This window comes from Melospiza georgiana, chromosome 2 (assembly GCF_028018845.1).
Source record: "Melospiza georgiana isolate bMelGeo1 chromosome 2, bMelGeo1.pri, whole genome shotgun sequence".
Taxonomy (NCBI): domain Eukaryota; kingdom Metazoa; phylum Chordata; class Aves; order Passeriformes; family Passerellidae; genus Melospiza; species Melospiza georgiana.
In genome coordinates, this window is record NC_080431.1 from 40460857 (window position 1) to 40472896 (window position 12040).

Genomic DNA, 12040 nt, shown 5'->3' on the forward strand with positions numbered 1-12040 from the left:
AAGGTGTGAATAGAGTCATCATAAAAAGAGAGGTCAGGGCTGCAGGAAGAATACCAGAGAGGTGGGTGTTTAATTGAGATGTTATTCAGGTTGACCAGAATGAATTTACTAAGATCAAGAAGATCTTTAACTAAAGTCAGATCAGGAATTCTGTTTGTGAACAATGTTTGTGAAATTGAATCTTTGTGAAATTCTTATCTCCTATGACATGGTTCAAATAGCTCAACATTGCTGAAATTTAGGTTTTTTTGTTTTGTTAAGAGCTAGCAGTGCTCATTTAAACAAAACCAGTTTGGAAGCAAAACATATAGAAACAGAAATACATTCTTCCACTATATTCCCTTTTCAAAAGAAAAGTTGAAACTTTTTATAGCATATGAATAGTAAGAAAAAAGAGTATACATGCCTTAGGATTTTTAATTCTCCTTAATCTGTCTCTCATCCTATCACACTTGCTATTTTCATTTCTCTTGTGGCAATAAAGAAAAAAATTTCAACCTCCACGCATACCAGCAATTGAAGTTCCTGTTGAATTACTCCCATTTATTCAGTTATATTTTCATATTAATTCAGAATTTCTCTGGTTCACACTTCTCTTCATATGATATCACTGTGTTTTTGTGATACACCTCTGTCTAGCCACGTCTTAATGTTCATTCTTTAAACTCAAAGGCTTCATAAATTTTTTTCATTCTTTGACCTCAAATACATATAACCTTTCCAGTGCAAAAATCTGCCTGAAAGTTGGTGTTTCCACACTTACTATTTATGAGAAATTTTTCCTATCGTGATGAAACTATCTAGTGAATGAAAAGGAGCAACCACACACATAAATGCATGGATTTCAATGTGACAGCTGGACATTTTACCTCTCAGCATACAGAGATTTCACTTATATTTGCATCTCTCCAGAACAATATTCTTTTTCATCATTAATATTCAGAAAGAAGGAGCTTTTTGTTTATCAATTCTCTCAAGCCAATTTTAATTGGAAGGTCTTTAAAGAATTTGGGATGTCTCAATATAGGAAACAGTATAACACTGTGAATAATTACCACTCTAAATCAGTGGGAAGTTATGAGCTTGAATTTATTAAATGTTATGAGACTCTAAGACATTATAATAATAGTCATATATAATATGTCTAAAAAGGTGGACCTAAGGTCAGTTTCTAAAATGTTACATTCCTTTCCAGAACTCATGAGGAGGAAAGAAGGGCAGAATGAGTGTCTCATGATAACAGCTAATATTGTAAATACCATGGGACAAGTCGTAAACAGTAAGTTACAAAATTTTATCCTTTCCATTGAAATTTTCTGGATGTAAAATACAAATTGAAATACTTTTCTGGAACTGAATTTATAGAATCATAGAATCATAGATGATGGAAAAGACCTCCAAGATCAATGAACACCACCCTGTCAACTAAATCATGGCACAAAGCGTCATCCCCCATCATTTCTTCAACACCTCCAGAGATGGTGGCTCCATTACCTTCCTGGGAAGCCAGTTTTGGTATTTAACCACCCTTCCCCAGTTAAAAAAATCTTCCTCATGTCCAACCTGAACGTCTCCTGGTTCAGTTTGTGACTACGTCCTCTTGTCCTATCACTGGTTACCTGGGAGAAAAGGCTGAACCCCATCTGGCTACATCCTCCTTTAGCTGTAAGTAGTTGTAGAGAGTGATAAGGTCTCCCCTGAGCCTCCTTTTCTCCAATCTAAACAATCTCAGCTCCTTCAGCTGCTCCTCGTATTACTTGTTCTCTAGACCCTTCGCCAGCTGCATTGTCCATTATCTGAAAGATTAGTCAAAGCCAGCTCCCATCTCAATCTCCCATCTCTCTTGAAGGAGAAATATTAGCCTGAAGTTTCAATACAACTGTTCATCAAAGTAGCCCGTCTCATTTGGACTTTCTAGGATTTGTTTTTCCTCTTCTCAGGGCAATAACCTTCAGTCTTGGTGCAACTCCTGGGTGCAACAGTAAAAATTAATTAAAAAATAGGAAAAACAGTTTTTAGAAAGAGAAAAGATTGGAGAACAGCAAGAAAAGCATCACTTTCTTGAGGGATTAGCTTTATATAATTCTGTTGAGTCAATTGCACAAACCTTTTCAGTTGATAATTTTTATATCCAAGCTACAGATTTCTTTCCTCCAAGCACTCAGTCACCAGGTCCTACACAACAGGAGGTTCTTTACCATGGCAACTCTTTAGTTAATCAGCTGTATATTAGCTACACCCAGAAACCCCACTACATACCAAATGGACGACATGAAAAATACCTACTGGAGAGAGCTAGTCCAAAGGCATTGTAAGGAAAAATAGTAAAATAAATAGCTAATAAGCTGCAGTCTGTGTAAGGAACAGATTTCTCTTCCTTGTGGGCCAGCTGCCCCTGTCAAGTCCCTTCTGTTGTATGCTCCTCTCTTCCACTCAGGGTGTCAGGGCATAAATAAACCCTGAATCCTCTCAACAAACAAAAACATTGTTTCCTTTATTAGAGATGCCCAAGGATATTTTCTATTGGCCTTCCATGTCTGCCAATAACAGCAGTTTGGGTTTCACAAGAATTTATGCACTAAATCATTCACTGCTTACTCTGCTGAATGAGAAGCTTCATTATAATAATAATAAAAAAAATTAAGAAACAACAGTAGCTTCCTGAATGGGTTTCCTGATTGTACTTGAACTAGTATTAACCACCTTTGCTTTCTGGTTGAGGGATTAGTGCTACATGCCTAAATATTGCAACACATTACTTCTCCAAGTCTGGCCTCAAAGTGCAGCCCAGATTACTGTGTGGGGACCCAGGTGCTTTATGCTGGACACAGGGATAATTAGATATACTGCATGGTCTTGCTCTCTTCTGATCCAGAATTATACCTCAGGATCCATAATTATAGGTATTCTGAACTGGTGGTGTATGAGTTGCCACACTGGGAAGGCATGGCTTCAACTCAACTAAAAGGAGAAGTGCTGCAAACAAGGGTGTCTCTCGGGACGAAGGTGTTTGGGAATAATCTATCCTTAGGATTCCAAACCCAAAAGCCTTGCCTGGTACTAGGCATGGATCCACAGTAACCTAGATATGATTCATAGATACAAAGTCCAGGATGGTCAAGTTTTATGTTGCAAACAAATTTGAGATTCCGTGATATTTGATAGAAATGTGTGAAGTTCAACTATGCCTCCTTCTCTGTTCCCTTATAATTTCTGTGCCACATGACTCAGTAATCTACTTCCCAAGCAACTCTAGAGTCCTCAATAAACTTTCACAGGTTATACAGCTCATTGCAGAATCTGGCCCTTGGTTATATCCATAGAAGAAGTTAATTCCTTCCATTTTTAATGAATTACAGATGAGTAGCAATTTTAGAAGCCTTTCATTAAATAACAGGGAAATATAATTTCCAATAAAAGGGGATAGCCTTTAACTACAGGACTGTTGGGATGGAACATACCAAACAGGAAATTTTGATTACAGAGTCAGTAACTTCTGCTGGCCTTTGCCAAACTGCCAAACAGCCTCCACAGATATGTCACCATTGCTAATGTCCCAGAAGATCAAAGGGGTTTGGTGTCTTACACTGCAGCTTCTGCAATCACATCTGTGCTGTTTACCCATCCAAATTTACAATTGCTGAAGAGCAGATGTAACTGGCAGTCAGTCTGGAAATGCAGAGAGAGAGCGGGAGGAAAAAGGCTTCCAGGAATGGAACAAAACCAAACTGTGGACAGCATACCCTTCAACAGAGTCCAGTGTCTTTCTTGGAGCCTTAGTTGGGTGCAACCCAAGAGAACCTGGCTACAACACATTCTGTCCTCTAACATGTGACTTTCTGTTGTGATTTAGAATATGTGCAGCACTGTAGTTAAAGGTAAATGTCAGTAAACAAAGATTAATTTGGACAAGACATGGTGTGACTTTCCAGTCTGGCCTCAAGCACAAAACTGGCGAGTTTGCCAATTGTTGCCAATCAATATTGTTTGTTTTTTCTGATCTTTGTTCTAGGCATGGGGAATGCAAACCAGGAGACCACTGGCAACCTGAAAAAAAAAATTGTATAATAAAAAATAATATTTTTGCTTGTGCCATGCCGTGTTGGGTTAACCCTGATAGATAGTTAGTTAAGCACCACGCAGCTGCTGACTCTTTTTGCCTGCCCTCTACTACCAGTGGAACAAGAGAACAGAAAAGAAAGGGTAAAACTCATGAGTCAAAAAAAAATAGCTTAATGAACAAAGGAGCAGTGGAAGAACAAAGGAGAACAGAAAACAAAACAAAAAAACTGATACAAAGGCAATTGTTCACCACCTTCAAAGCAGTAGACTGACACTCTGCCAGGTCCCAAGCAAAAGATGGCTGACCTAGGTAAATCCCTCTCACTTCACTTTTTATTGCTGAGCATGACATTGTGAGGCATGAAGCACCTTTGATTAGCTTGGGTCACTGCCCAGTTCTGTCCCCTCCTAGCCTCGTGTTGGCTCTGTTTATTCACTGGATGGTGGCAGAGTGAGAAACGGAGGACTTTGACGATTGCAGACACTGATCAGCAGTACTTAAAAATTAGAATATTTGGCCAGAAATGCAAAATGTGGCATCATATCACCTGCTATGAAGAAATTTAACTCTGTTCCAGCTGAGATCAGTGCACATGCAAAGGCTGTTTCAATATTGGGAGCAAAAAAGGTCTCCCAAGGGCACTCTGAATCCCATCATTCTGTGAAACAACACCAAACGTCCACAGAAGAACAGCATGCCTAAAAATCCTTGGAGGTTCTGCAGCTGGTGACACCAGGTCCCTTAGAGGAAAGATATCTGCATTTCTGAAAATAAGAACCTGAAGTCATCCTCTCTGTTTAGTGTCACCAACACAGGCTTCATTCAGTGGGTACTTCTATGGAAAAATCGAGTGCTTTTTCACTTACCCTGAAGTACCCAAGATATCTGTATGGAGTGACAGAATATGGCATGGTGTGTAGGAGGCCTGAGCCCATCTTCAGCTTCAGCTGGCACTCAGATGCCATATGCAACCTCAAATACCTGCATGGGAATTGTACTCTCTCAGAGCAGATGGACTGATTTACAGAGGTCCAAATCCTGCTCAATAAGTGCACCCTGTGCTGCACCCCAAGCAATGGATATTCTTGTATTTTCCTCCTGTGAGTATCTGCCATGTTGCTTATAATCAACCCTGAAGATCCTCCTGCAGAGAGTCAATGTCAAAGGGAGGATCCTTGTAGCCCGAAGAGCTTTATGGGAGCTTCTTTATTCAGCACTGAAGCTCTTAACCATGTGTCTGCTACCAGACACTCTCTGCCTATCTATGTTAAGGCAGATTTTACTTCAGATTTACCTTCCAGGCAATCCTTTGTTCCAGGTGGAGATGTGTAATTCATCCCAGGTGAATTTTCATGCTCAAAAACTCAGATTTTTTCCGGCTTCTCTGTGGCATAAACTGTAAAACGGAGGCATTCAATAAATAAGTAAGTCACTAAGGTGAGATGTCTCAGTTTTATCCAAAGACTCCAACCAGGGAGTGGATAAGTGAGTCTTGTCTTAATGCCATTTTGTAAACTGCTTGTGGTTAGGAGAAGAAAGCACTTTAGCCCAGGACTACTTAGGAAATTACTTTTATTGATATATTTAGCATCATTACTATGTATCAAGAGATCTCTAATATCTTTTATTTCATTTAAAAGCAACTACTGGCATTTCAGCAAATATGTTTTTGCTACAGTATTTAGGCATGAAATATGCCAATTTATACTCTAAGACCTATTGCAGATGGTAATAAAAAAAGGTGAAAATGTCTAACAAAGCAGTTGCTGCATTCTGTCGACAAATATCTTTATCTGTTATATGACCTTGTCTGCTGGTCTTTGAACTGGGATTCCAAGTGTGAACAGTACACCAAGTGGGCCACATTCATTGGGAATTATACATAAAAATAGAAATCCTCTATTCCTACTCCCCAGCAATGGGTAGGGACTAATTTCTCAGGCCATTTTCAAAGTATGTCTCTTCAATTTTGAGTTGGTCTTGTTCTATGAAAGCTGCTACAGATTCTGTGAAATGAGTCTAGAAAATCCTTGTGGTGACAAAAAGGTTGTTTCTATAAATCATAGTATTTTTCCTTTAATATTGTCATAATGCTGGAACAGTGGTGACTTGACAGGGGGAAATTCTGGTGAGCATGGTTATATCTGGTGTTAATGTAAGTATTATATAAAATTTTCTTTTATTTTGAAGGCTTTAAAAAAAAATAGATTTCTTCCAGTGACTACTTCCAGCTCATCCACAAAAAAACAAAATATGTTCTGCTGTCACTGGGATCAAATCAGTGCCTGACTTATATCAAGATAGTTAACAGTCTTCTGACTCCGCTTTTCATCAGATATAACGGTGAGGTATAAATTATTCAGCTCCATAATAAACCTTTCCAGTAAGTCACAATCATTTTTCCAAATCAGGAAAATATCAGTGAAGTGCTATAACTATTACAAAAATTGTTTAAATTTCTTTAAGGTGTAAAACAATTCTTCTTCAAACTCCGCCATTTCAATCATAAGTCTTTTCCTATCATTGAGGGGATACTCTTAATACTTTTTACATCAATCAGGACCATCAAATGTCATTTGTAATCCATCCATATGGATAGCCCATTTTCAGTTAGGCCAGTAATACTTTTTGTCATGATGAGATATTTGAATAATATTATGCTTTATGCTCAGATGCAGCTGCATGAAATAGAGTTAAGTAGATGGGCCAAATTCCACTGAATTCATCAGGAGCTGCTTTCAACCTGAACTGGACAGGGATTCTATGGTCTTTCTGTGTATGGATTGGATGTGTAGCTATCAGAAGTAATCTTCACACAGTAATAATCACTCACATTGAGCTTGCAGCACAAAGAACCCTAACTCACAAGCCAATGCCAAGATTCTCTTTCTTTTCTACCCTCAGAGTTTTTTTGAAAGTGGATTTCCAGACGAAAGAGATGCAGGAGTTACCAGTTAGCAAAGCTTGAAACTGGGAAAAGCTGTTACATAGCTGTGCAATGCTAGATCTATGATATAGCTACTCAACATCTGGTCTTCATGTTTACACTGTTGCTCTTTGACATCTTCAGGTGTTAAGGAGGCCGTCAAAAACATGTCAAGACATTTCCATTAAATGATGACACAGAAAAATATTTTTAGCAATTTTTCATATTTTCTTGACTTCCGTATCTTCCCCCTACTATGGCAAAGCTGTGCATTGGCAAGTCAAATGTTCCTGAAAATAGAACTTTTCATGATTATTGTGGCTTCTGATGTATATTCAACTATAATGTAATTGAGTACACATATACTTTTACAAGCACATGTGTGTGGTGCAGCCATCCTGCAAGCTGAGTGGATACAAATGGTACTATTTCTCTCCATCTGAAATATGTGGAACATATTTTCATTTAATCCTTGGGTGAATCATCAGGCAATCCCTTTAATACCATCTCTTAATTTCTCTCTTTGAAGATCTGGCCTTTCTTCATCCTCATATTTTATTTTCTAACTTGGAGGTTTTTTCTTACTCTGTTTTCTTTATCTGACATGCCTAACTTCCTTGCATATATCCCAGCTTCAGTATTGGGTTTGTCATGGGTTTTTTGCGTGTTGTATGCAGCTTTTTCTCATTTGTTCTTTTTCACATCCACATCATTTAGGACTCATAGCAGCTTTTACAATCGTGGTGTCTTCTCCTAACTTGACTTCAGATAGAGACTCAGTGACTGTCCCCTTCCTGAAGAGCAGTTTGGTTTTATCTCCAATGTGAAAATATGAGCAAGAGTTAGACATGTGTTTTGATTATAACTTGCATGTTGTTCTCCCTCACAGGAGAAGAGGGACCTTTAAAATGCAGTCCAAGTTTCACAATATCAAAGAAAGAATTCAGAATCCCATGAAAGTAAATCAGAAGGAAATAATGAGAGCTGGGATTGACAAGACAAAAATTATTATTAGCTTCAAGGAGTGACTATAAGACTTGTTAGAAATTTAGATAAATTTATAGAAGTATCTAACAATGTTTACTAGGCACAAAGAATTTTTTTATTATAAAAAAAGAAAAAATAAATAAAACAATGTAAATGCTTAAAATTTTAGCTGTTACCACAGGATTTTGTGAGCTCTTCTTATTAAAATGATTGGGGCCGATCACACTAATTTTTACTCTCCTACAGAAAAGAGGTTTGGATATGAATTACATTCTATTAAAATAGACTTAGACCAAAATAATTTTTAACTTTCTTATCCTCCTTAAATATGTAGAAAACAAAAAATTTTTCTGACTTGCAATAAGATGACCCATACATTAATTCACATGTATTAAAATGACACCTCTCTCATCCAAATTCACAATGGAATTATTGTTAGATTAGAAAAAAAGTCTTGAATAAACCCAAGATATGTCTTCATAAATATTAGAAATATTTTAAAGGGAAGTTCTTTATCTTTTATCAGCATTACAGAATAACTGCAGAGTGAGTAAATTTTGTATCACAGGGACAAGGATCATAACAGTATGAATGACTTGAATTACCTTGGGTATTTTCCTAGCTATAAAGCAATTTATTCCTTATTGCTTGAAGGTAATACTTGTGCTGAAAAATGGGACACAATGCTTAATTGAATTTTTTTTTTATGTACATAAAGGCTGCTTACATTTCTTAGAACTGAATGGCATAAGAGTGCTGCAACAATGCAGTACACAGAGTGCTGTCACTTGCTGTTACTATGGGGGAAAGTATTGAAATAATTTTGCACATAATGAATGATCATGGGGATGTTCAAAAAGGCCGAGGGAAACAGAGATTTCACTGAACATTATAGATGCATATCTGTTGTCCCATATAGGGCAAATTACATCCTCATATTACAATTTTCAAAGTAATTTCTAAGACTTTTGATTATGAATCTGTAGATGTTGTGTTCAAAGAATGTACATCTCGCTGTTCTTTCTCCCTAGAAACAACCCCCTTTCTGGAGCTGGAAAATATAGAAAGGATTTTCAATTGAATACCCAACTTTCACTAATATCATTGGAAGTTACTAATAAGTTTGAAAATTTTAGTAGCCCTTATATGCATCTTTAGAAATAAATAAAAATTCCCAAAATCTATTAAAAAGATACTTGTGTAGAAAAAAATCAGTAGATTGAGCTCCTTCTCAGTTAAAACATAAAGAAAACATATTGTGTTATATATAAAAATATCAATAGCTAAGGTTGGAATCTGATTTAAATTTTTGTAAATGTTACAGTTTTTTGTTTTTTAAAAATACAGGATATAGGGGAGAATGTTTAGAGTGCAGTAGGCAAATTATTAGATGATCTGAATCCTTAAGAAATAGGGACCCTACGGAAAACACTTCTCCTCCTTTCCCCCCATCTATTCATTCTTATGAAGATGTGTTTAGTGCTTAACATTGTGTTATTGTTAAACACAACCCTGTCTGGCTGAAGCCCTGTATCCCAGCCTAAAGCTCAAGAGACATTTTTTTATCTCCAAATCGTATATGAATCCATAATAGAAGCCCAAGACTCCATACAGCCCTAAATGTAACATGATGAATGTGATGTCCTTATAAGTCAGCAGTATAACTTTTACAAAAGGCAAACATCACACTCAAATACTGGAACTCAAAAACTAGAACTGTTTGTATTTTCTTGCTTGACTATAATGTTAGATGTATACATTATTTATTAATGGAGGATGGATTTTTCTTTTGATTAAATGCAACTGTTACTTTAACAAACAGATATGAGATCCCCAAGCTCTCAGTGTGCAGGGAATTTTGTCCATGCATGCCATGCCAATGGATTGTCAGTAATGGAAAGTGACGGAGTGTGGAGGGGAAGGGGCTTCGTTGAAATACCCTTACTTTCATGGTAATCTACCAGCTACAAATGCTTATCTCAAAGGACTGCACCTTGCTGTAATTGCTACACTTTGTCTGAAACTATAAAACATTGTTCCCCTTCCCAAAGCTGCTGAGAATAAGGCCTAATGTTTTCATGTGAGAAGAAAAAACAATAAATTTAAATTTAGAATTCAGTAATAGAGAAATTCAGCTTTGAATAAATAATCTAATAGTGTTGAGTATATTTTCAAATCTTTGATATTCTCCCAATGGATGATCTAACTGTGGGATATCTACTGTTATAGCCAGATTGCCATAAGATGAGGTATGGGAAAGCAAGCAAACAAAGAAAATCCCATGAGAATCCTGTCCACTCTCTTTTGTTTGATTCTATAATGATATTATAGTAGTGATCTCTATTTTGATGACTGTCTTCCATCTGCAGCTTCACTGGGACATGTTGCAATATCTAAGTCCTGAGTTACCCCAGCCCAGTCTTGGCACTAGGGGTGAGATTCATCTCACTTGATTTCAAACACAAAAATATCAGTGTCTTGAGTTTTCTCTACAGTCTTTGAAGGTAGATAACTCCAGAAAATGAGTAATCTGCTAAATGTTTCTTCTCTATATTAATTAGCTTCTGGAAGTACCTGTCCTTCTGCTTTATACCAGTTAAAGGCTATACGATTAGTTGGCTAAGTTTTACAGAGATTAATTCTATCTCAAAGTCTGTGCATGAAAGTATCAAGCTCATTTCATACTTCAAAGCATAATTCCAAAAGAATCATTGAGACAATAATTGGGTTTTTAGAATAAATATCCTACTTTCCCAATGCTTATTGCTTAATATTTTAGGTGTATTTAATATAAAAAAAAACTTGATTCAGTTGCAACGTTAAGTCATGGTCTTTCATAAAACATGGAATGTTTTGCAGCCAGGTGACTGGGCAACCAACTGTTTTTCTCCAAAGCAAATAGCTGGCTCCAAAAAGTTATTGTCTTTTTTATATGAGCCCAAAGTGCAACTCTTGGGCAAAATGAAAGAATTCCTATTAAGTGACCAGACTTTAAAATTTCTGTTTATGTCTAATACATACTATGAAGATTCAAAAGTGTGAAAGGCCACAACAAAGAGGATGCATGGCAACATTGTCATTGCTAGAGCAGGAAGGTTCATTATCACCCCAAGCTGTCATCAAGAGAATATAAATAACAGAGTATCAGACATTGGCATTTGTGGTTGAAATTCTGGATATTTCAAAGTAGAATAAATTACATCTTTGGTTATGGTAGGGTCATAGCAGTCTCAAAACAAGACTATTTGCATATAAAAAGTTCCATGGAGACTAGCAGATAAAAGATTCAATGAAAGAGCACATTTGTCATAAGCTGAAAGTTAAAGTTGGACTACAGTAAAAACAGCAGTGATAATTATACAAAATTTGCTGTGGAATCAGGCAAATTAATGGGTGGACTTCTTACAGGTAATCTAGGTCTGACAGTGGAGTTGAAATCAGATAAAGTCAAGCAGAAGAGTTTGAAGTATCAGATCTCAAAGTCATATATTTTTTTAACCTATAGATTTGCACCAAAATTCCGTAAGTAAATCTATTACAGTTATGTTATCTCTTTTCACAATACTAGCAAGAGAGATGGAGGCTTAAAACAACCAGTCAGGTATCAAACATGCTTGATTTCTTCCAGTAACAATTTAACTAATAAATGCACAACAATAAAGTCTGTGGGAAGCACAAAAAAATGCCCTGGACTTCATACATAACCCTCTGTGTTCCATACTGGTTGACCTGATTTTCTGATCTGTTTTTGAAGTCTTCAGCTCTGTATCTTCTAAGGAATGCAAAGACTTGGTTCTGGAAACAGTTTCCTCCATTCCAGATGGCTCCAAAAACCCACAGCAGGATGCAGCTGACCCTGTCAGCCATACTGGTGGTATCTCTGGAAAATGTATTTAAGAAAGGGCAAATTGGTGCATTGCAATTTGGAAAGTATGGAAGTGGGTAAAAATGTGAAAAGTAACCATCGAAACATCAAGGTCAGAGAAGGAGGAAGGGGAAGACACATTCCAAGAGCCAGAGCAGACGTTCCCCTGCAGACCACGGTGAAGCAAGCTGCTTCTCTG